At 36.9% G+C, this 27,393-nt stretch overlaps 1 protein-coding gene across 1 annotated transcript in view; it reads right to left on the bottom strand.

Annotated features, from left to right (window-relative positions):
- PLA2G4A (phospholipase A2 group IVA) overlaps nt 1-6,962 on the bottom strand; it is a 133,026-nt gene extending 126,064 nt beyond the window's left edge. The window contains exon 1 of the mRNA XM_006198776.4: nt 6,849-6,962. The gene's annotated coding sequence lies outside the window, so the exon portion shown is untranslated. The remainder of the gene's footprint in view (nt 1-6,848) is intronic.
- Nucleotides 6,963-27,393: the final 20,431 nt, after the last annotated feature.

A 27,393-nucleotide genomic window follows, 5' to 3' on the forward strand; every position in this document is an offset into this window, starting at 1 on the left:
CAACAATTCCTGGTTGATATTAGCATCTGCACTTTTTTTTTCTGGACCCAACAGGTAAAATTTTTAAGTGAGAAAGAATACAGACTATCTGAATTGCTTCCTCTAATATCTCTTCCTTTTCTAAGTATTAAAGATACATTTTTCCAGTTCTTTTCCTAGGCATGCTATATATATTCATGACATAGTATCTAGAAATGTTTTCTTCACAGAAAATTGTAATTTATATAAGAATGTTCTTTTCATTGTAACAACAGCTCGTAAGGTATTAATCAACCAAGTCAGTTTGTCAATCTAACACATAATTTAAGCAGATAGTAAAATTTTCTGCAAACCCTGAATGAGTCTCCCAAAATCCATTCTTTTATCGCTTTTCATTGACAACAAAGGGATCATTAGTAATAAGGATAAGAAAAAAAATCATATAAACATTGTGGACTTTTATATATTTTAAATGTAAATCCCTGATTATAACTACCTCAAAAAGTACCAAGTGGCAAATTGTAAGTAACCATCTTAATATTTTGCAACTAAAATTTTAATTAAACAAGAAATCTCTTTAAATTAGAATTTTTGCTGTAAGAAATCTTCCTAAAATATGTTACTAGTATCTTCTAATAATCAAGAATATAATAATGCTTTGAAGGTACACTGGGACATGAATTCCCATCGTACATTGAAAGCAGTGATGTTGAAGACTATTCCATGAACTGGCGAGATGCTCCAGTGTTATCTCTTTGCAAAAGGTCTAAGTTCACAATCTCAATCAATTTTAAACTCATCTGCCGCTTCTTCCCAACAGTTGAATGGAAAGAAAATTGGTACCTGTTTAAGGTTTGTGGTAGTTAATAACAAGGGACTGATAGATAAAAAGAAATCTTAACTACAGACACAGGAGTCTATTCAGCATGTCCCCATAACTGCATGCATCTTTAGACACTTTCCCTCAAATTGCTTTTCTATAAATTCTTAATTGCTCTCAATAATTTTTCTTAATATTTGCATAATACTGCATCAAATATCTGTAAAAAGTCCACAAAATGGACTAGACTTTTCTTTCAACAAATAAAAAACAAGAGCCTGAAGAAATTTTAAAGACACCATTTTTCTGCCCCAGGCAGAAATTGTCTCTCTACAATTACAGCTCCAAGAATCCAGCAGGCATACTCCCTTCCATAAGGGTTCTAACATCCCAGCTTGTTTCCGAGGTACTGTGTTCAACTTGCTTATACTGTTAAAGCTGTGGACATAAAAGTGTGGTGCAAATAGGAAGTGTGCCAATTTACTGACTGAAATTCAGAAGCCTTTTGCTGACCTAATGTTTCTAGTGGTACAGTTGCATCAAGCAGTCAAACCTGACCTGCTACCTTTTGTTATGAAGTTATATGTATGTATAATAAGCCACGTGTATAACTAAAGTTGATTTTTACTCCTGAAAGGGAATATCTGATTTGCCATAAGCTACTGGGTTGTTTGGAAAAGTAAAATAATGATTTTTTTCTAGAAATGGTAAATCCAAGGTTGGAGTAACCATTTTGATACAAACACTTTATGCCAGTTACCAGGATTTATAACAGCCAAAAGAAGCCACAGGTTCTGCGGGTATATTTAGAATATTCTAAGAGAATGTTCAGTTACCAAATGGAAGTAAAACCTTTGGTAACATTAGTATTTCTCATATCATTCATAATGTGTCTAATTTGTATTTTTAGGTTAAACTGCATATACTTTATTTTCTTATGTGATATATATATGTAAATGGTTAATAATTACAAATTAGTAAATTCTAAATCATACACTGCTTCTTCAATTACTCATAGTGTTTGTGCAACTTCCTCCATTACGTCAATCAGTAACCCAGTTATAAGAGCAGAACAATTGAGTTAATATGGAAGTACGCATCAGGAGGTGTACTTTCTGGTTCTTCCTCTGTAATTTTTCTGATGTTAACACAAATAGAAAGAAGTTGACAGCCTTGAATAACATTCGTCAAAACTGAAACTATAAACCAATCAGTTAATCAATTGAAGCATACGAAATGCATCAAAGTGGAAGTCCTAAGATGTGGACATTAAATAAGCCTTTTAACTTTCCAACATTTCTCTTTTCACATCCGTAAAACGTGAATACCTGCTCTGCTAACTTACATAGTTATTGTGGGAATAAAGTTCTTGAGCAAACTCTTTATAAACCACAAAATGCTATGTGAACTCGAGACATGATTGGCCCATTGATTTTTTTTTCAAACTAGGTGATCAGAAAACAGATTGTAAATTAAATGATAAAATGAAAAACTAAGCTGATTATTATAAATACATGAGTTTTCTGTACTATGGAATATTGAAATTACACATATTAAGGACATTTTTTTTCTAATTCAAAACATACTATTACCTACAATACCTAAATTTCCCTGCAGACTCCAGAGGTCAAGCAAATAAAGGGAAAGATTAAGAAAAAGGAAGCAGCAGATGACAACAATGTAGTGTGAGATTCCTCCATTCCCTAAGGAGGGAGTGAAAGAAAAGTGAGCCCACCTCGGCCTCTCAGCCCATCATCTTTGACTCAGGGGTTGTTAAACTCTGACAAAGATCACTTACAGGTGTTTGCTGAGTGTCTCTAAAGAAATTTGAATTCATTAAATAAGTGATTAGTTGATTGGCTTTGTAAATCTGCTTATGGTGAGCACTTAATTATTTAAGCTTATTTTATATTTGTATAAAGGAGAGAGAAACTGTATTTTCAAAGACTGTTCTAAAGGTGGACTAAGAATAACAGAGAAGCAACAATAACAAAAAAAATACAGATTCCCACAGTGGCAAGAGTGGCAATATTTTGACACATCTCTTTTATTCTCAGGCAGTGATGGCAGCACAAGGCCGGAATGGTATCTGCTGCATTTACTGCCTTCTTTGCAAAGAACTCCAAAACCAGCCTTTGAGTCCTCCCAGCGGTCACTGCCCGAATCGCCAAGGAGTAGAAGATGAATTGCCTAAAGCTTAAATTCACTTTGTTTAAGTTGGTTCTTGACAAACATGGACATCATTTTTCTTATAAAATCTTATAAAGAGTCATCTCGTAACCCTAACCCTATTTCCACCTTTTCTGCATTAAGCAAGTCTGGACGTTCCCAAAGCCGTGGGAGATTCTACAGGGCTTTTGCCCTCTTCTCAGAAACCTCTTCAAGTTCCCTGATTTTTTAGAAAATGCTAGTCTGTGAGAAATGAAATGACTTGCTTTCATTTTTCTATACATTTCACCCATTGTTTAAAAAAAGTTATAAGAACAATCCCTTAAACTTGAAAAAAGCGAAGTTTACAGAATTTCTACTTCCATTTCAAAATTGAGCCTTTAATGTTAAGGCCCCTAACATTCTTCAGAATAATTGAGGACCTCATAGGGCCTTTGATTATGTGAGTTATATCATTTGATATTTACCATATAAGAAATTAAAACTGAAAAAAAGATTTAAAAATCACATTGAAAGAGGAAATTCATAAACACAGATGTATAAGTGGCTACTATGAAAGAAATACAAATTTAAATAAGATACGGTAAAAAAGAGCAAAATTGCAAAAATAATAACTAGCACTCCATGATATTTGCTAAATACATTTTTAAAACCTCCAAATACTCAGTTGTTATTATTATTATTCCTATTTTACAGTTGAGGAAAGAGCATTTTGATAAAGCAATTGGCTTATGATCTCACAACCTGTAAGTAGTGGAACTTTTGTTAGAACCTGGAAAATATATTTTAAGAATCTATCCAAATGAAATGAACAAAACTGTGTACAAACATTTACATTAAGAGGTCTTAGATGAAACACTATTTATAATAGTGGAAAACTTTAATCCACCTAAATATCCAACAGTTTATGGTCAGCCAACACAGCAGCTCCGTAGACTAAACATTACAACATAGTGAGACCCACACTCTCTTGCTCAGGGCTAGACTGCCGTCGCTCGCTCAGTGCCTGACACATAGGAGGGGCTCAATAATATTTGTTTAAGGTATGAATGAAGACAAAATACCACGAGTATAAAAATACAATGCTTTAACGGAAAATTTCATGATTGAGGGGAAGCAACTTATGAAACAGAAAACAGGGTGCTAAATTAATTAAACAAGGAGGCTGTTAGATGGAGGTGGCTCTAATGCCCCAGCAACCTACATCAGCAAACCAAAATCACCTGTAAAAGCCTCAAAGTTAACAAAACAAAGCTGAGGATAATCGTTCACAAATAGCCAACTAGGCTTTAAGCTGTAGCCAATTAATTCCTTTGCGTCTGCTTTTTTTCTCTATACACAAGTCTCTCCGCCATATCTTGTCAGTGAAGGGCTGCTAACCACTTCTGGTTTGGCACTGCCCCATTCAATTTTTGCTCAAGTGAACTCAAAACTTTTAATGTGCCTCGGTCAATCTTTTAACAAGTGTGATCACAACTTTGTAAAATCTACATGTGCGTGTATGCATAGGAAAATGCCTAGAAGTATAAATAGATGTATATACATGAATTCCTTGGCTCTTTGTCTCTGTCCTGATGCACGCTAGTTACTCCATAAATATTTGTTGATTGAATGAGTGACATTTTAAAAGTAGTTACCCCTTGGGGGGACTATAAGTAAAATTTTCCTTTCATCTTTGTGGTTTCTATAGTTAACAAAATTTAAACAGTGAGAATGAATTATCTTTGTAATAAACAAGAATATTATAAAATAATCATGCTGGGAAATAGCATTAGGAATTTTGGAACAAAGTAGCACATATAGACATGCCACAATCCAATAAAAAATAATTTGCTACTTACTTTCCTATTACATTTTATTTATTGTCTTCAGCAATAAAATATTTTAGATGTTACAGAAAAATGGCAAACTTAATATTGTACAGCTAATTACTACTGGGTAGGGTCTAGAATCTAGGTCACTTGGTTTCCAGGCAAGTAGTTTTTTCCATTACATCAAATTATTTAGAGTTCTAGAAAAACTAGTAAGTCACAATATGGGCACTGAAATTATTCACTGAGAGGTAGTTCTTTACCTATAAGTAAAATAATTTGCTAATTATTTGATATTATCCAAAAAGTCTGAAGTTCTAAGAAATACTGTTTTCATGTGACACGAATTGTTTTGGGGGTATTTGTGAATTTCCTAGAAGTGTTTCAAAATTTCCACATGTTGGAGAAGCATACATACAAGATTCTGGGGAGGGGTCTACAGTTTTCATAAGATTTGTAAAAGGGTTTGTGATAAAAAACAAAACGAAAAAAGAAGTGCAAATAACTAAAGCTAGAGTCTGTTAGCAAGAGGAAGAAAAAGACTGATGGTAAATAAAAGGCACAGGGGAGGAAAAGGAACCACAGCATCTTCCTCTTTTTTATTCCTGGAACATATTTTTTTAATATGTAAATGACTTGGTTTTATGACTTTGCTTTCTAAGCAAAGACACTATGAATGATACTGATGGGTTAAAAACCTAGGCCAAGTTCTTTCTGTGGGATGACCTTTATCAGGTACTGTTATCAAGACTGATAAATGTAAAAAGGAAAAAAAAAAGCATTTTAACATTGCTAGTCACTTCTGAATATTTTGCATTTACATTTAATTGGGAAAAGGAAAATTATTAAATAGATTTCTTAGCTTCTTGTCCCATAAAATGTGCTTCCCCTAAAGGAAGTTTGTAAGGCTGCTTTGAGCAAATGCAGATTAAACACTTCTCTATGCATTTCACAATCATTGCTTAATTCAAAATTTAACTCTTCTGCTCAACGAAAGAAGCAAATACCTGTTTTCGAATCCCAATATCACACTTGATTGACAAGGACTAGGAGTCTGTGGAACATAATTTAAAAACTCTTGATAAGGTTTGTTTCACTACTATTCTCTGCAAATACTTCTCAGTCTACAATTCCAAATTCCAAAGTTTTATGCAACAAACTGAAACAGAACAAAACAGAAACTCTCCTGGAACCCAACAGTTTAGATATGCAAAGATTGTAAGGAAGAATGACATCCATCTAAATGGTACACCTCTGGTATTCCCCATCTGCCTTAGCTGAATAAATGCCTACATCAACAACCAGTATGAACAGCATTTCTTGTTCTAGCTTTGAGGGTGAAAGTAATTATTTTTAAGACTAAAATGATTACAAGTTATAGGAGACTTAGATATAGTAAGCCACTATTATTTCAAATCCAAATGACTTTTTTTCACAAGTGCTTCCGATACAAAATTACAAAAATAGTATTCACACTCAAAACTTAACTTTATTTGAGCAAATCTTTTCCAGTATCTGCTCCTCTCGCAAGTCAAATAACTTAGAAGAACGAGTCAGAATACCAATCATTCTACAATTTTTCAAAACTGCCTTCCGCAGAACATTACCACACATTACATACCAAGGAATGCTTTTCATTAAGTAACTGAAATGACTTTTTTTTTTTAAATTAAGACTCAAATGATAAATTCCTTCGCTAAAGATCTTTAAGGCAGCCAGACGGCGCTGACCCAGTTTGGGGATGGGCAACCACCGGGTGGTATCACGTGGAGCCCTAAGCAGAGCCCCCGCACGGCCGCTCTGCATGTGCGCTTTCTCTCGGGGGCTGTAAGTGAAGGAAACACCTTTTCGTCAGACTCCACAGTTAGGCGCCGGAAAGCAAACTGGTATTTGTTAGAGGGAAATTAAGGTCTCAGGTCTGTATCTTCTTTGAAAAGACAGAGGACTTTTTAAAGCGGCGAACACTAGGTTTCCCTCCGTCCTTTCTTCCTTCCAAACAAAGTCCAACTAAAAGCTAGGGAGGGTGGGAGAGAGAAGTGGAGCAGGGGGAGAGTAAATATATTGCTTACAGTTCCCAGAGTTACAATGAGATTCTTCAGGCTCCTTTACGCCTCTAGCTTTCTGTCGGGATCCTTTTTCAGCCCCGGGACTACAGAGAAATTCAAGTCTCCCTTGGTGGGAGGGGCTAAAATGTGGGCTGGTTTCCTTTAGCTTTTGCAGATGTGTTAAGGTGGAATTAAAGAGGAAGGGAGGAAAAACACTGTTCTCGGAGCAGCTAATATCTTAAATGGAAATGTTTACGTATCAGAACGAGTAACTTGAAGTCAGAAAACATGCTTAAATAATATTTACGTTAACCAGTCCTAAATTAACGGGGTGTGTGTGTGTGTGTGTGTGTGTGTGTGTGTGTAAGTATTTCTTGTCCTTCGAGTAAGAACTCAATTGAAAAGATGAATAACCCAGAGCATTTTTGCCTTTTTAAAAAGGCAAAGTTTATAATGACCCCAAAATATATAGACTGTGTGCGTTTTGAAGATGAACCAACCATATAAGACCCCTTTAAAAATTAAATCCATTCAAATAGTTCCTCCTCAAACTCAAAACATTTGAGGTAATAAACATGTGTTTGTAAATTTAAGATTAAAGGCATACCAGAGGATATAATGCATATGTTGAGATTTAGGTGGAAAAGCAATCAAATTTAATTACAAATTTGCAAACTAAATTCAAATACCTGATATGCCTGTAACAAGGAAGGTGTATTGTCTAAATTTATCCAAACCCTGCAAGAATCAATTAGTGTCTTTAAAGAGTGACATATTTAGTATATGTTGTTTTTCAAACACAGGGTCTTCTATTTTTGCCTCTAATCAAATGCTAAGCACACTCTCCTAGCTCTCTTGTAACATTTTCAAAGAATACACTTTCTGCAGACTCCATCACTAAATCTGCTGGATTATCTGCTTTCTGTAGCCCAAGATTCAACTCTCTTTTGTCTTTATTTTCTCCTATAAATTCAACCTGTTATAAATCTCTCCTTTGTAAAGAAAATGTTTGTAGTGTCTCATGAAGGTCACGATATTTCTCTTTATAAAGAGGAGCCTGAATTTCTTGAAAGATGAAGTGTGCTAAGTAGAGGAGCAGAGAACACACTGCTATTTTTTTTTTTTTACCGTTTCCCCCAAATAAAGAAAGAATCTGTTTTGCAGGGCACATTTATTCTAAGACTGATGAAGAAGGATGCCTTTGGAAAACAGCTTTTATAGTGCTCTGGTCAGTTTGATAACAAACAGCTGTAGCTTTCGGTATTTGAAGAAGATATCCAACAGTGTGTCACACGTTAAAGAGAAGAAAAATTTTCATTAAATGTTTTAAAGAGAATCTCAGGATATGTTATGGCTAGGGTTAAAACATACGGGGAGATGTTTGCCTCTTTCCAGGCTTACTGACTCATCTCCACTCTTATAGCGAATAAAAGCTAGTGCAGGTATGTCTCTCCCTCTGGAATGGATGTCGACCACCTCCCATGGCCCATTCTGTGGTCCTGTGGCCTCCATGCCCATATTCAGTTCTGTTGGGCTCCCCACCTATAATCTCATTGTTCACACAGACCCCTAGATGAATGATGCTTATTCAGATTGCCCTCACTTTGTCCTAGTTCCTCCAAAAATATTTCCAACATTAGCCTAGCAGTTCCAAGTCTCTGCCTCCACCTTAGGTAAGAGAGCTCCTGCTTTCATAGCCTGCCTCAGTCCATAGGATGAATTAGTTCTGAAGACCCATCTTTTCTGGGCCTGTCCATCAAGAAGATCTGTTAGGAGAAGGAATACAAGCGGGCCCATCTGACAGTGAGCAATATGTGGGTACCAGCCTCTTTAAGTCCAGTCCCACCTTGTGCATTATTGCTGGTCGATAAGTTTCAGACCCCTTACCATTAATTATCAACATTTTCAAAAATTTAGACTGAGAATAATAAGTTTATTTTAAGCACTGGATAAGTCAGCAAAATGAACAGCCTCAAAACCGGCCTAATTAACTAACAAGGAAGTACTACTTGGCAAAACCCCTAGCTTAAAAAGCAGAAAAAAAACCCTGATGTTTTCATGATTGATTTTTCTTCCTTTAGAAGCAGTTGCTTTCTCTTCCCTTTTTTACCACTTCCACTGCACCTAGCCTATCCTCTAACCACGTAAAAGTGATTTGTCTCCCTTGAACTTAGACATGAGGAATGAGATACTATTCGATAGTTAAATCCACGCATCCAGTGAAAATGATTTGCCAGCGGGGGATTCTCAGAGAGAACTGAATAAGGAAATCTAATCCAGATTGCAGATTAAAAACAGGGAAGACTCTCAGTGGCCACCCATTAACCAATCACTGCATTTGCAGTGCCACTAACCACTGTATTTATGAAATTAGGCATTATTGTCTTTATTTAGAATTGTAAGCACACAAAATTAGTAGTGAAGCCAGGATTTTAATCCAAGTCTACCTGATTCCAAAGCCAAAAATTTTTCTGGGATATCATGCCATCTCTTATAACAAGTTTTGTTTGACCGTCTTTTCAGCTTGTCCCAAATCAGCCAAACGTTATACATTGTGCTAGCAGAGCCACTGGTAGAAAACGGAACCCCCTAAGCACCCAGGTTTAGGAATGTTTCACAGTTTTTTTCTTCATCAGCAATGGTCACTGTCTTGCCCCTCCTCCCCATCCCAACTCCTTCCATCTTCTTGTTTCTATATTCAGAAAGTTTATATCTATATTTTTTATATTTTACTGTCAAAATATTAACTGATACCCTTGCATAACTGTTGCTTATGTATCCTGTCAATGGGCATCATTCCTGCATCTCTTTCCCCCTGTTAAAGCCATCCTAGGCTTCATTGTCAGATAAAGTTTCTCACAGTTCAAATCAGATCATTCCACTGCCACACTCAGTTTTCTCCACTGCCTATCAAATCATTACTAAACCTTAAAAATATTTCTTTTGCTTTTGCAGATAAAGTAGAAGGGAAAATTAAACCAGGATCCCTTCAGACTTTAAACAAATTGCAAATTTATATTGTACAAGTGGAAAGAATCGTATTGTCCATAATTAATATGACTTAATACACAGTAGGAAATTTTCACTACAGATTAACCATGTTCAGGAACTTTTGACAAAACCAAGTTGTCCTAATTCATTTTACCTACTAACGGCAATAATGTAGCAAGCTGTTTTCTGCTCTCCAAGATCCCTCTAAATTTGGTAAAGCAAGTGCCTGTCTAGTTTCAGCAGTTCTGTCAGAATGGGCACCAACCCAATCACACAGCTCAGAAATTAAATTGTAGGCACTTTATAGGATCTTTTAAATTCTTGTGCCCTTGGAATTTAAATGTACTGACAACAATGAGAGGCTGAGCCCATGTCTTTTGCTGTGAAGGCACTCCTGAATGGAAAGAATTACTGCTAAGGAAATGTCCAGGGCCCCTCAAGTAGCAGCTCTGATGATGTCAGTAGACGGCTTCCATTAGAGAACCAAGATAGCAGCGTTCCCATACTTATACTTACAAACCCAGTGACTACGCATCTCAAAAGCACTTTTGCTATTTGGGTTTTCAAATATGTTGTCAAGACCAACATTTTCTCTTTGGAAAAAAAAATCTGTCTTCCTTCATTCCCTTTATCTATAAGTCATCCTTCTATGACTGGAAACACAAGAAAAAAAGACAACTCTTAGCTTCACCAAATAACAAAGATACTCACATGCTAGATTTTAGTTTCATTACATTTATGATCTAGCCTTAAATCTCAGTTTGTCCCACATTTGTTTTTTAGAGTAGAGTAAAATTAGATAATTTACAACCACCACCACAAAATTCCAAAAGCTGCTGTCTATCTATCGATATAATTTGTGCTAATCAAATTTATTCCAAGTTAACAGAATGATTCAACTCCTTTTCCACATATAGATACAACCATTAAGGAAAACATTGCTGACTCATGAATTTAAATATTTCTTAATTAATACCCTCCTGAGATATTTGTACTTTCCTGAAAATAGCACACTTCTCCAAGAGCTGAGTTAAAAATAAAATACTACATTAATATCCTAAACAGTTTTGTGTCCATTATTGCTTACAACTTGCTACCTTTTAAGAAAGCACTGCAATATCAGATAATATTTTGATTTATCACTAAATAAGAAGAAAGAAGAAAGTGTGATTATTTTTCTATAAATAATAGTTCTAGAAAAACAATCTCCCTTTCATTTGGCTCTCTCGATATTTGTTTTTCTTAACAGCCATTCTGCTACTTGTAATAAATTCATGGCTTAAGTTATATATGGTCATTATTTTGGAATGTTCCAGCAAACTTACACAACATTTTCTTTGGGTATAATAAATATTCAATAAATAGCATCTGTTCACCCAATAAATATGCTTCTTTCATTTGATCACTCATTCACAAAGATTTTTAAATGTCTATGCTAAGAGATCCTTTAAAATTTTTTAATACACTTGAGGAGGCAAAAATTAAATTCAGTAAGCACAGGTTGTTACTGAGAGGCCCATTGGCCAAATCACTTCATCCTTTGAAAGTAAGCTTTTATGCTTCTATGCCAAGTCTGATTCATGAGAACTGCTGAAAACATACTCCAACTTACCAAGGGCTCCATATAGCCATTCCCCAGCGGTCTTTCCTACTTATCATGCAGCTAGCATATCGTTAGGCACTGGAGAAGAGAGAGCAATGGATAGACAAGGTCTATATTTTCATGGCTCTTACATCCTAGTGCACATAGGAGGCAAGGGACAAGATTAACGAGATAATGACTTAAAAAAATAATGTCGAGAAAAGGTCATTCTGAAGATACAACAGTTTGTTTGAAAGATGAGACTAAGCCAACCAGCCATGAAACTGAGTGTGGGAGGAATGTTCCAGACAGAAGAACCAGCACAGAAACAAGTATCGACATGCGAAATGTGAAAGATGTATGTGACTGAAAGCCATTAGGAGCATTTGGAACAGGAAGTCCTAGAGTGAGGAAAGAGAGACAAGGAAGAACTGAACTAAATCTGAAATCCAAATGAGGCTGTGAAACTAGGGTTTGAATTTGGTGGGTAGCTATGATAAATTTAAGCAGCAAAAGCAAAGGCAGAAATTAATGGTTGGAGAAGGTGGAAAGGCAATTCTACGAGAGGAGGAGAGTTTACAGGGAAAGCAGGCGGAGGTACGTTTAGAAATGTACTTTGGGGATCAGAGTTTTAACATTCTTAAAAAAACAGGTGGAGAAATTTAGACACTTTCTTGTGGTGAGGAAGAAACTTCCCAGCTATCAAAGATGTTAGTGGTTAGTTGCACTATTTTGTTTTGAATTTCATAGCTGGTTGTTTGCCAAGAGATGGGTGTTGGTTTCTCAACTCTTAGCCTGGGGATGACTTTTTTAACGTGGTATTCAGGAAGATAGCAAGGTAGGCTGAAGAACAGAGATAGTGATGCAGGGAGGGGGAAAACAAGAGTGATTACTGTGTTACTGTGTCAAGAAGGAATGGTAAACTCCTCGTCCGACACAAGATGGAAAAGATGAAATTGGAAGGTTGAGACAATTTCACAAAGGTCAACTGCAGGAGCAAACCAGGCCAGGTGGTATGAGAAAATAATCTGTAGAAGACTGATGATTCAGAGACAATTTACACTTGGTGACTTAATATACATAATATGTATTGAATAATATTTTCATTAAGATATAAGATTTAATCCTCAAACTGCTGCTTACCTCACATATTTATGTCTGAACAGGTAAGTCAGTTATTTTTAGTTGGGATCAGATTTGCCATCTGAAAGCTGTGAAAAACAATTTGGAGGGAAAAAAAGGAGATTTGGGATTATAAAATGTATCCTCTGCTTTCAAGTGCTCAGAAAGGCAGACAGAACTGCTTAGAGAAGAATGTGTACCGGCGTCATCTGCTGGCGCTGTGTGTGACCTCTGGCATGGACAGCGGGGTCCTGAAAGCATGGTCCCAGCCTACATTGCTGTCCCTCCACTGGAAGGATAGGAAACCATGGACTTCTACCGAGTAGGTGGATTTACCCAAGACTGAACATCTGAGCCAAAGTATAAACCAAACCTTTGACCTCAGATTATGTATCTCTTTCTATACTCTGTTCACATTCCCCATTGCCTGTTCACAGATAAAATATATAAGGAGTGATGAAAGAAGGAAGAAGTTCAAGTTTCTGGAAACATTCTTCTTGACATGCTCGTGGGAGGTGTGCTAGTGTTACTCCTGTCTAGGTTAAGACTCAATTCACAGACCTTCTTAAGCCCGCTTTATATAGAGATGAAAATTACATTTTCCTATTACTAGAGCTGTTTTCCATTGGATGGATTATTTTAATTAAGAATAAAGTGAAAGTGTGCTCTCCCCTTGAGAGTGTGCTATCTATCCCTTAATAAATCCTCACTTTACTTAAAGAAAAAAGAATAAAGTAAAAACAAAAATATGATGTCGGCTCTTTGAAAACAAACATTTTCAGAGATGCTCACTGTATTATTATTTTCTAAATATTTTAATCTAAATTAATATATACGCAGCTATCCTATTGTATGTGTATGGCCCCTAGAAAAACACTGTAAGTCAGGGAGGTCTTAAAATAAGAGGTTTTCAGTTTCTGTTCCTATTTTGAGGTTACTTTTCAGCGTCCTTATATGAAAGCTCGATGACTCATCAGAATCGTGTTGTGTCTTCCAGGGGTATATTTATAAACCTAGGAGCTATCAAACAAAGGAATATTTTGAGAAACACCTACTCTCCTCCAGTGAAGAAACAACTAAAGCTGCTTTCTCAGCAAGAGAGGTTAAGTCACCTTCTAATCTATCCTAAAAGACAGCTGTGAACTTAAGGTGTATTTCAAACTCTTAAATGACTTTGGATATGTTTGGTTCACAGATAAAGGCAGTACCTGTCTTCATCCTGTCTCTGCACTAGGTAGAGCTGAGGTTTACAAAATTCAGTCTCTGGGCCATTATGGATAAGTCACAATGTTATAACTTTGTGGATAAGCTGGAAAAATGAGGAAAATCATATGCACAAGAGTGTTATTAACCATCCTTTCAGAGGAACTAGAGGGCTTATCGTTCATTGTGAAATTATAGCCTACTTAAATTTTGGTGTTAAAATGGCAACCCAAATTTTTTGGGGGGTATTGTTTGGTTTGGTTTTTTGGAGGGGAGAAGGAAGTGATTTTTGATCCCCGATATTCAAAGGTCTGGACACCATGGTTTGAACCCTTCCCAGAAAGGCTAGGGCACTTGCTTTCTTAGGACACTTCCAGCAGTACAAATGCTTGCAATCTCGTAATGAGCGGTCATCAAGAAGGAAGACTCCACCAGGCTGCGTATATAAGATAAATCATTATCTCAAACTTCCACTCGATCTTTCTTCACTTAATGCAATTTACCTTATTGCTTGGAAGATACATTTTCTGAGAGGCTCATATAGATATACACATGTATATGTTCCCAGTTTTCACTCATTTCCCCTCCAAAGCGTTCTCCAGTAGCAGTCAACATGATCATGATCTCTTCAGGACACGCATCTTAAGTCACTGTCCTTCAGTGGGTCCCCACTTCCTTTGGAATGCTACTCATCCTCTTTGACATGGTCTCAAAATATCTTGAAGGAAGTAAATATCTTCTGTTTCTCTTAATTCCAGAGCTGAATGGACTTCTTTCAATTTCAGGAATATCTCACACTCTTGATTGTCCATTTACCTTCCTACATATCCATCCCAATTCTTTCTCAACATCTCTGCCTTGCTAACTCCTACTTAAAGATTACTTTTTCCTAAAAGACTTCACCAGTCCAACCTGGTGCCCAAACAAACCTGGCTTCTCTCCTTTTCCTTCTATTTCACCTGCAATTCTCCATCTTAGCACTTCAAATCATTTACACAGTGCCTACGGTCCCTATAGCTTCATGTTCTGTGCCCCTGGGGAGGGCAAGGACAGTTTGTTTTATGCTCTGCTGTGCAACCAGTGTCTAACGCAATGCCTTAATAATTGGTATTCAATAAATACTTTCAAATGAATGAATTCCCTGTGCTTAACCTTCTAAGCTCTTTTCTCTTGTGACTTTTTAATTCTATTTGTTTCAACAATTCATCTTAATTAATTCAACAGTGTGATAAATCAACATCCCGATTTCCATTTAATATATGATATTAATGCATGATAATAATGCGTTGTTCTATAATGTCTCTTCTTTGTGCTACCAAATTCTGAACTGTGCTTCCCAAATTCTGGTGGAATTTTTGTTTTTTTTAAGATAAGGCACAATGAATCCAGGACCCTAGTTAACACAAACTGGTTTGCTTCTATTTCTCACATTAAGGTTCTAGAATGAACTTTTAAGATGCTGCAACATACCTCAGCTAGATGATGGATGGCACTGGGGTCTCTTAGCCATTTCTGAGGGTGTGCGATGGTGAAATGACTGAAAGTAAGATAAACAGAAAAAAATATTTGCCCTGCTTAATGATTACCGTGGAGAAACCACAATAGAAAACAGCTTCATCCTAAGCAATTAAAAAAAAAAAAAAAAGAAACAGATACAAAGGCAGGTGGTTGTGTGGAACGTGCTTACCAAAGACAAGAAGCAGTCACAAACCTTTTCAGGCCTGGCAAACTAAAAATATGCAACTTTTGTGTACAAAACCTGGGAAAGATTTCTGATTCTATACTTATTTTTAAACACGTTCATTCATCCTAGATAATGATTACTTTTAGGACCATCATTTTGAAATAAAAAAAGGGAAGGAAGGGAAGGGCATGTAAAAGAAGGAAGCTGCTTCAATTCACAAGAAATGTATAAAAAGAGGACAATGACCCTCAAAATCCCATAAGAAAACTCTCACCAAGTTAAAGATAAGGAACTGAGACATAAATAGTACACTCATTTGCATTCACCCACTCCACGATTTTTAGGTGGACCATCAGGGTATCTAAAAAATGTAATGAATTTTAAGCAACAGTTAGCACATTCTCCAAATTCGATGACACCTCAAGTTTCCTAATGCTCGTAAGATCCATGGGCTCATAATCCTATAGTTGTATTTGAATGAACTGTCTCCTTGTTCTAAGCCTAGTGAGACTTTGTTGTCATTTTTTCCTCCTCTGTATCGCCTATATTATTACTTTTTCTTTTCTAGTTCTCGGGCTACACTGTAATCCTCCTTAATTCCCCATCTAGAAGACTGCAATAAACACCTAATTGGTCCCTCTCTGTCATTCAGCCTATACAAAGTAGCCAGAGTAGCGAGAATAATTATCTCAAAGATCATTTCCATCATAGCGTCTTACATTTAATCCCATCACTCAAAAGCTTAAATGGTTCTCCATTGACTAATAAATCAAAAATGTTCATAGCAATCAGAACTGTCTGCTCCCTGAGAGAAAATTTTCCTTCTTGCATACATGCCTGTGAGTCCAACACCACCTGTGTTGTGATCTTGGGGCTAACGGATTAAAAGAAATACAGTAGTGGAGAGAATCCAGCATTGTTTCCAAGCCTTGCCCATCACCAGGTATATCTTTATCAAACTCTGAGTTTATGCATCTCTGAAGGGAAGATGATTTCATGCTTCAGCACATTGACTTGCTGTGAGCATTAAAAGACATAATGCAATTATAGCAACTGGCATGTATTAGACACACTCACTCCTTTAGCTACTATTATTTTATATATTTGCGCTGCCTAATTTCAGAAAAGATTTGAGTAACCCATTCTCTACTCATTTTTTTCATTCAGTTATTCAGCAAAAAACCTTATACTGAGCACTTCCTTGTGCCAGACATTATGTTACTTGGAATATAAAGAATAAAATGTAATCCCTCAGCCTGAAAAACTTCACATCATAGCAAAATATAAAAATATAAAGCGATGTAACTATGTGGGAATAGTAATACACTGAGTTTAAGGGGGTCTCTGAGGAAGGAATCCTAAACTCTACCAAAATTTGGGAGTTGGGTCAAAAGGATGGGATACCAGATTTCAACCAATAGACAAAAATGAATTAAAGTTATGAAGGCAAAGAGAGGAGAAAAACTGTCAGAGGTAAATGGGTAAATTACTATAAACTTCACTGTGATTATTACTTGTGTAAAGACTTCCACCAGAAAACATTGCCTCAGATCCAAGTTAACTTCTGCTTTCTTACAGCAAACTGTACTGAATTCTAACTTTGCCCAGTTTATCCATAACTGAATCCCCTACCTATGTCCACACCCAGCCCCTGGACACGTTCTCTGTGAGCTAGCTCTCTGCTTCTGTAGACCTCAGAGTTGTGGTTTGAGTTCCTGAGATCCTTCCTCACAGAGTCCATACCCAGCTTGCCTGCTTAGCCATTGGTTTCTTTGCCTACTCCTTCTTAACCACATTGGCCTCCCAGGGTTTTGGAATTAGTCTGTCTGCTGGGAACTGTTCCACCAGACTATGCTCATCCCAGCCTCACATCCCTCGGTGTACGTGTGTGGATATTTCTTGACTTCAGGTCTTTGTTTAAATGTCACATCTTCAAAGGGCCCTCCCCTCCTCACCTCCCTTCCCCACACCCAGATATAAAAGAAGAACTCAGTCTCTTTTCCATATTACTCACTGAAATTTCTGCATTGCAATTGTACCTGGTATTTTTTCTCAGTTGTTTGTTATCTGTTTCTGACTCCTACTAGGATGTAAGTTCCTTAAGGTTTGAGGTCATGTTTGCTTTATTTCCTATGGCACCCACAGTGCCTAGATCATTTCTTGGAACATAGTAAATTAACAATAAATATTAGAATAATAAGTGATTAAATGAATGAATGAATGAGTATCTCTACTCTGCCAGTTGACCATAAATTCTGGGCTCCCTAGACTCTCAGAGCCAATAGATTCCTCTGCTATCAGCAGACATCTAGTTCTAAACTTTTATAAACTGCCCCACTGGGTGTTACGCAAGTCCTGAGATCCACAAGTCTAAAATCGAAGGTCATCCATTATCTTCCCCATCCCAATCCTTAACTCATATTTTATTAATCAGCAGTTTGACCCTTCTATTTTAGCCAACAATATCTAGTTGTCATCCTCAAACTAGACTTACTAATGTTTGTCCTGTGCCTTAACACAAGTTATCACCTAGACTTAGCTATAGGATAAGAATTTATTTTCATTACCTTCAGGTTCTGGTTAAAAGCTATTCTCCAAGTCTTTCTTAATCACCTTCAAATGAGAGTCCCCTGCAATCATGTCCTTTATTAGTTTATTTAAGCTGTACCATACCACAGTTTTTAGCATTGATTTAAATTTTTTATATCCCTAAACATATGCATTTGTTTTCCCCTTGCCACACTGCAAGTGTTTTAAACTAGTTATTATTACCGATCTCTTTTTTTCATCCTTATCTTCATTTCCATCACTGTTTCATGACTTCTCCTCAGGAGACAAAAAGCAAAGACTTTAAGTTAAATTGGGTCCCAGTTACTACTGACATTATACAGTTTTGCTTGTCATGACTATTCAGAGTGGCTGATTTCACCAAAATCCTAAATCTCTTCACCTCTACCCTGCAATCATTTTTTTTTTAATGTATCACCACAACTCCTTCTCCTCTCTTCACCCACCAGAACAATGAGATTCCTGAGGACAGAAGCCCAGTCTCACTTATCTATAAATTCCTAACAGCTAGCACATTATTTGACATATACAGGTGCTCAGGAGAGCTTCACTGAAGACCAAAATACATTCATTGTGTTTCCAAAGGCTGTTGCGGAGCACAGCTGAGACCTTTCACTCCACCAACAGCTCAAAATGTGACCCTGAAGTGCTGCTTCTATTGCTTTGGCTTCCACGGAATTGTCACCAAGTGGAACTGCACTTGCCTAACAGGTTGATCCTAGAGAGCGGGGCTCATGGGCCCTGTGCTTCAGCACCAAAATATAGAGGGTCCTCCATTCTTAACTTTTTTTTACTCGTTTTTATAGGAAGTCCACTTTTTCCTCAATGGGAAGAAAATCAAATGTATAATTATTTTAGGTGCTTTTTCAATGTATCTTGTTTACAGCTTTGTAATTTATTTTCCTATATTGTGTAGAAGGCACCAAGGACCCCAGACTTAGAAGAATCAGTTGTATGTCTGTGGCAAAGAGAAGTGGTAAGAGTAATGTGTTACTGCGCAGGACCCCGAATCAGCCAGGGTGTAGCTACAGAGCAAACAAAGGAGGGACCCACTTCAATCACAGCAAGGGGCAGATGAGAACCAGGCAAGGCTCACAGTCAGAGAGGGATTAATGACACCTCTTACTTGAGGCTGAGCCAGTGAACTATTAATTTAGGGCTTATATTTTCCTTAATTTGGCTTCAGAGCCTGAAACAGAGAGGAGCAGTGCCCATAGACGTCAAGTAGGTCCAGGTATAAAGGCTGGAGAAAGGCAGTGAAAAGGAGACAGGCAGGACATCGTTGTCTTGGGTGCACTGTGCCCTCGGCTCATCTTTCTCGTGTCATACATTTGCTCTATTTCTCTCTTCCCACACACAGACACATGTTTGGTCCTATACGCCTTTTCTTGCTAGCCTATTCTTAACCTTGAAACTTCTCACTGGATCAGAATTTAATTTTAGTTAAAGTATGTTGTAACTCAAGACAGTTTTGTTATTAGAAATTTAGGAGCATTTCTTGTAATTCTGAAAGCACTGAAAATTTATTCATGTTACACGTCTTTCCTTATAGTACCATAATCCTTCACATAAGCTGCCACTCATTCAGTTGACTGAATATTAAGAACTTAACTATCTACTTCAGCTTTAATCTCTTTAAATGCTTTTGTGTAAGAGGTAAGCTACCCAGCTATATTCCCAGAATTTAGCTAAACTTACTTTCTATTATATTCCTACTTTTCATGTTGATTCATACTCAAGTCTCCTCTTTTTTGGTTCATTCTTTCCCTGTAGAATTTTGACCTCATTCCCCCTTGAGGAGTTGTAAATTATTTATCTTGGAATATTTTAAAAATTCTTGTGGTTCCAAAGATTTCAATAGTAAGACTGTTTTCGTCACTATGAGACAATCCCTCAGCGACAGAGGCGTCCATCTTCACATTGCTAGCCTCCCACCCTGTATTTTTTTTCCTAACAAAACAAAAATGCATTTCTGGGTGACTACAGCCCTCTTAATTTTCCTTTTCATAAAAAATTAATTATACATTCAATAAGCCTTATTCAAATCTTTACTATATACTAGTAACCAAGGGAGAATTCAAAAGTAAAGAATGACTCAACACTTCCCTTCCAAAAGCTTACATTCCAATAGGGTATATAAAAATACATACACACACGAAAGAAAAGTAGTGCTAATAATAAAAACAATAATAATAATGGTACCAATAACATTCTTATGGAGCACTACCATTTCCAAGCAACATTCTCTTTTGCTCCTTCAATGATCTTGTGAAATGGATGCGATTACCATGCCGATTTTATACATGAGGAGGAGACCAAACACAAAAATTAATATGACCTGTCAAAATCCGCTTAACTATAACTGGAGTTTGAAATTGGTCTTCTAACTCCAAAGCCTACTGCTTACTCTGGTAACCATATATCTGATTTCTTTTTCTATGGATTTGTTTGTTTGTCTTGAAGTATAATTGACCTACTGCATTAAGTTAGTTCCTGGTACACAACATAGTGATTCAATATTTCTATGCATTTCAAAATGATCACCGTGATAAGTCTAGTAACTGTCACCATACAAAGATACTACATAATTATTGACTATATTTCCCATACTGTACATTTCATAACCATGTCACTTGTTTTGTAACTGGAACTTTGTACCTCTTAATCTCCCTCACCTGTTTCTCTCCTTCCCCTAAACCCCGTCCTTCCAGCGACCATCTGTTTGTTCTCTGTATCTATGATTCTGTTTCTGTTTAGTTATGTTTGTTCATTTGGTTTGATTTTTAGACTCCACGTATAAGTGGAATCATACAGTATTTGTCTTTCTCTGTCTGACTTATTTCACTTAGCATAATACCCTCTTGGTCTATCCATGTTGTCACAAACAGCAAGACTTTATTTTTATGGCTGAGTAATATTCCATTGTATAAATATATAGTACATCTTCTTTATCCATTTATCTATTAATGGCCACTTAGATTGTTTACACATTCTGACTATTGTAAATAATGCTGCAATGAACATAGGGGTGCACATATCTTTTCAAATTAGAGTTTTTTCCCCTTTCGATAAATGTCCAGGAGTGGAATTGCTGATCATATGGTAGTTCCACTTTTTAATTTTTTGAGGAACCTCTATACCATTTCCCAATTTACTCCTCACCAACAGTGTACCAGGGTTTCCTTTTCTCCTTACCATGGCCAACACTTGTCATTTGTTATCTTTTAGAAAAGAGCCATTTTCTGGCAGGTATGATGTGGTACCTCATTGTAGTTTTGATTTGCATTTCCCTGATGATTAGTGATGTTGAGCATCTTTTCATGTGCCTATTGGCCATCTGTATGTCTTCTTTGGAAAATATCTATTCAGGCTCTCTGCCCATTATTTAGGTTGTTTGTTATTTTGATGTTGAGTTGTATGAACTTTTGGTATATTTTGGATATTAACCTCTTATTGGATTTATCATTTGCAAATATCTTCTCCCATTCAGTCATCAGCATTTATGTTTTGTTGATAATTTCCTTCACTGTACAAGAGCTTTTTAGTTTGATATAGTCTTACTTGTTAATTTTTGCTCTTGTTTCCCATGCCTGAGAAGATATACCTCCTGCAAAATATTGTTAAGGCTGATGCTTCTAGGTGTTGTATGGTTTCAGGTCTTACACGTAGATCTTTAATCCATTTTTGAGTATATTTTTGTGTGTGGTATGAGAAAGTAGTCCAGTTTGATTCTTTTGCATGTATCTATACAGTTTTGTCAACACCATTTGTTGAAGAGGCTGTCTTTTCCCCATTGTATATTCTTGCCTCCTTTGTCATAGATTAATTGACCGTGTCTGTGTGGGTTTTTTCCTGGGCTCTCTATTCTGTTCCATTGATCTATGTGTCTGATTTTGGGCCTGTACCATACTGTTTTTACTACTGTAGCTTTGTAGTATTGCTGTCAGTAACTTGAGATCTAAAGTATATACTTTCAAATGCTATGTACTGATAAACTATAATAAAGTCAACATTTTTGTGGAACTGTAAATAGAATAAAATTTCCCCAGTTTTTAACATCAATTCCTTTACTTAGCAAAAGAATTAACCAAAGATTTCAAAGAAAATTATGCCTCCTTGGTGTTATAGCAATCTTAGAAAGATATAATTCCCATCTTGAGGAAGTTTATTTAACCTTAGAGTCAAATTCTAGTTCTAGCTTTGCTGTTTTAAATGTTGCATAATGTAAATCACTAACTTTGGGGGTGTTAGAGAATTAAAAGAAGAATTTTAAAGTACACACAATGACTTTAGGCCTGGGTCCATTAAAATAAAACTCAGAGCCTGCTCAAATTCTAAGCCAAGAGTTATTCAGAAGGGCTGTTGGGTCAGATATTCGCCTATGAAAGTGGCTAGTAAGTGAGCCTTTGGTACCCACTTTTAGGCATTGGAAAATAGAAGACTTTAGATCCTATTGAGACATCAGTGAGTACCAATCACACTAATCTAGATGGTCTGACTAATACAGAAAAACCAGTAAATGGATAACTAATTTCTCTAGACTTGGCACTGTATCATTTTTACTTATCTTGTTTACCAAACTTTGTTTCTGTATCTATAAAATTGGTCTAATAAAACTGGCCTAAATGATTTAGGATTATCCAGAGCTGTCAATATAGTATAATTCCAAGATAGCATATTACTGGTAGAACTAGTTAAATTATAGGACCACGTTGGTGTAACAAAATCTAAGAGTAAAGGATCAGAATGTGTAAGGGTCCTAAATCAACCGCTGAACTTTCCTGTAATTACTGATTTTCATTGTAATCTGGGACAAAGGAACACAATGTGTCATTGGTCATAATAATGACTGGTGGAAAAGTCCTGGAGGTTTGGCCTATCAGGGTAGATGCCGTGGGGAAATGGCATAGCATTCTCTCACAGGTCAGCAGGGGGTGTCACATCACCAGCCTTCCTGTCGCCCTTCCAGCTCCTACAGTTGCTGAAGAGATCTTTAAATGAAAAAAAGCATTCAAATGAAATTCATCCACAACAGCTGTGACTCTTCTCACTTTATTGCTTTCTATTCATTTAATGTTTTGATTTTCAGAACTACCTTCCTAGACATCTGTGGAAAATTAATATATTGCCACATAAATGCATTAGGTCATTAGGTTCTTAGACCCAAGTCCAATGTGTGTGGGGGGGGGGCTTCCCTACACTAACAAGAAATTCTTTGATGTCAGCAGGGTGTCTGAGAATTCAACTCAATTCTGATATTACCTACCCACAGAGAGAATCAGATTCCACTGGTAGAGGGCTTAGTCCCACAAGACCACCCTCCACTTCATATGCCAAGCTCAGGTCTAGGTTGTTACCTGTGCTTCTGACTAAATTGGCTATAAACCAGAGGTTCCCATGGTCCCCTCCTTGGGCTTAATTAATTTGCTGGAAGGGCTCACAGGACTCAGGAAAATCCATTTACTCACTAGACTACTGATTTATTACAAAGGATATTAAAGGATACGAATCAGCCAGATGAAGAGATACATGGTTGGGGGAGGGTCCCAATCAAAGGAGCTTTTGTCCTTGTGAAATTTGGAGCCCAACATAGTGGTACATGGAAGTATTTTGGTTTTCCCAACATGGAGGTTCCCCACAACACCCTCTTTTTGGGTTTTTATGGAAGCTTCATTACACGGGCATGGATGATTAACTCATTGGACAGCAATAATTGATCCAACTTGTAGTCCCTCTCCCCTCCCTGGAAATTAGAGGGTGGGATTGAAATTTCCCATCTTCTATTCATGATTGGTTCCCCAGGCAGCCAGCCCCCATCCTTAGGTGTTTTCCAAAAGTCACCTCATTAACATAAATCCTATTGAAAAATGCTAGAGAGGGTATGGAGAAAAGGGAACCCTCCCACACTATTGATGGGAATGTAGTTTGGTACAGCCATCATGGAGAACAGTATCAAAATTCCTCAGAAAGCTAAAAATAGACTTACCATATGATCCAGCAATCCCGTCCTGGGCATATATTTGGAAGGAACTTGAATTCAAAAAGTACACGCACCCCAATGTTCATAGCAGCACTATTTACAGTAGCCAAAACATGGAAACAACCTAAATATCTATTGACAGACGACTGGATAAAGAAGCTATGGTATATTTATATAATGGAATACTACTCAACCATAAAAAAGAATAAAATAATACCATTTGCAGCAACATGGATGGATCTGGAGATCATCATTCTAAGTGAAGTAAGCCAAAAAGAAAAAAAATACCATATGATATTACTAATATGTGGAAACTAAAAAAAAGAGAACTTATTTACAAAACAGAAACAGACTCACAGACAGAAAACAAACTCATGCTTACAGAGGGAAAAGGGAGTGGGAAGGGATAAAATAGTAGTTCGAGATTTGCAGACACTAATTACTATATATAAAATAGATAAACAGTAAGTTAATACCATATAGCACAGGCAACTATATTCAATATCTTGTAGTAACCTATAATGAAAAAGAATATGAAGAAGAATATATATATATATATGTTTATGTATGACTGAAACATTATGCTGTATACCAGATATTGACACAACATTGTAAACTTCAATACTTGTATACTTCAATTAAAAAAAAGAGAGAGAAAGAAACATAAACCCTTTTGTGATAGTAAGAGCTTGTTGTGAATAACAAGACACTTATTTCACCTTTACATCAACGAAGCATTTTCAGGAACTGAGGACAAGAGATCAAATATTATAATGAATATACTATCATTTCTCTCTCTTCTCTCTTCTCTCTTCTCAAGGGTTTTGGGAACTGTGAGCCAGAAACTGTAGATGAAGACCAAGTATATACGAGAAATATATTTTGGTCAACAGAATGACCAAACAGAAATATTTCTTATAAATCACAGTATCACAATAAAAATATTTAAATTCTCAGCTTATTTTACAAACATGTCCTTATTTGTTGATCACTGTCACAAAAATCATTTTGAGACAGGAGGGAAGGGGGCAGGGCACAACCACTGAAGGAATGACACTGCAAACGAGGACAGGACAAAATGGTTAGAACCAAGTTGGTGGTAGATTCGACTTCCAGTAGATCTTGAGCCTCATGACAACCCACAGGTGCCATGACAGTTTCCAAGCTGCCTTTAAAAGGTCAAAAAGTGGGCAGGGGCCCAATTCCTGGAAATCCTCTGCTTTTCCCCAAAATAGTTGGAATAATCCTCCTACTTGTTAGACTATGAAATTACTGAGCCCATAAAACCTAACAACCCCCCATCTTAGGGTCACCTTCTCTCTTGCTTTCTTAGATGGCCTGCACTCTGTCTATGGAGTGTGTATCTCCCTGAATAAACTTACTTTCCCTTTACTATGCCTTACTCTTGAATTATTTCCTGCGCGAGACAAGAATCTATTCTCTGGTAACAATTTAAAATTATGATGGAAGCAAGTATCTCATGCTTTTCAAAAAAGAAAAAGAATAAAAGTCAGAATCATCAGGAAAAACTATAGAATTCCTCACGTGATAAGGAGCATTACAGACTGCAAGGCTATAAGAACTTTGGAAAAGTAGTTATGTTACTACCAGATAGGCAAGGTTTTCCTCAATGACATTCAAATCAAGTATTAAGAGACACAAATCACATCCTACACTTACAGCTCAGTAGAGCATGTGGGAAGCTGGTCAAGACTCACACAGCCAGGGCAGGTGTACAAAATCAGGTAAGGAGTGAATGAGTAACATACGGCTTTAGGAGATTTTGCTATTTTAATTGTTAAAAAATGATTAAGAACAAATTTAAAGTGCTCAGTTATACTAACTACTATATATAAAATAGATATAAAGCAAGTTCATACTGTATAGCACAGGGAACTATATTCAATATCTTGTAGTAACTTATGGTGAAAAAGAATATGAAAACGAATATATGTATGTTCACGTGTGACTGAAGCATTGTGTTGTATACCAGAAATTGACACAACATTGTAAACTGTCTATACTTCAATAAAAAAAAAATATATATATATATATATATACACACACACACCCAAAAAATGCTCAATTTGAGGCACCTATAAGAGAAAACAACTTGTGATTTGTTTCCTTAAGCCTAAAAAAGTTAGTGGGAGGAAAAAACTATTCGAGGGAGAACAGTGAGGGAAAAGCATGCACTCCTCCTATCGTTTGTAAACCAACCCAACTAGGATGCTGGGCTTCTGCTTCCTCTGCTGTCAAGCCTAGAGTCGGGACACTGGTTCTCACCAACGACTGACTCCCCCAGATGATTGCAACTCAATCAATTTGACCAATTCATGTGTTTAAGAGGATGTAGAAAGTAAGCTAATTACATAATGTCTTTAGCATTAATAGATACACACAGGTCTGACCTGTTCATGATGTACTTTGACGGTGGAGGCAGTTTTCATCAGTGTGGTTATTTTCCTCCTCAAGTGGGCCAGGCAATCTGGATTCAAGAGACAGATTAGGATAATTCATGAACTTTTAAATTGTCAAGGAGGAAGACATTTTTCTCTATCTTCCTACGTTCTTCTGCCTGGCCTAAGAATTAAATTGACACGAGACAGATTAACAGGAGAAAAATCAAACAAAAGTTTACTGGAATGTATACATGGGAAAGACCCGGAAAACCTGAGCAATGCATCAAAATGCCTGACGCCCTTCAATACCCTCTTCAGCTAAGTACAAAAGAGACTGTTGGGAGCAGTGGTTGGGACTTCAAGTAGGAAGAAGGCAATTTACAAAGAGATGGAAAAGCAAATATTTGGTAAACAGTTGTTCAGGCCTGTACTTCTAGCTACACTGATCTTATGACTAACAGGCTCCCCTCTCTGTGCACTCTTTTCTTAGAATAACTTAATCCTTTTTCACCCAAGAGGTACTGAAAGAAGGTGATGGACTGAACGTCAAGAAACTGGGAAGACCCTCCTCAATTCCTCCATAATCAGAGCAAGTTCTTATCAAGATGAAGAGAATGGAACACCCTGTAAAGTGCTTGATTGTTGCCACCTGTTCTGTTCCATCCAGTTTCTCTATAAAACATCAAGACCCCAGCCCCAAGATGGGCTCCCAGTCTTTCAGGCACGAGCCTGCTGTGACTCCCTTTGCCGGGCAAAGCAATAAAGCTGCTCTTTCCTTTGCTCCCAAAACTCTGCCTCCGAGTTTGAACTCACTTTCTGGGGTGCAGAGGCCGATTTTTCAGTAACATAAAGGGGGAGGTCAAAGTTTGTTCCTGAGTCTTTTGGCCTTGATTATTTTCAGCTCGAAATAACCTGCATACCAAAGAGACATTTTCGGGTGGCAAATTGTTTTCCCCTGTAGAACAAAGGTTGTTATTTCCAAAGGAAAGGAATCTAAACATAGGGGACAAAGTTATTTAATTTTTTTAACCTACCTT

Source organism: Vicugna pacos, chromosome 23 (genome assembly GCF_048564905.1).
Source record: "Vicugna pacos chromosome 23, VicPac4, whole genome shotgun sequence".
Classification (NCBI taxonomy): Eukaryota; Metazoa; Chordata; class Mammalia; order Artiodactyla; family Camelidae; genus Vicugna; species Vicugna pacos.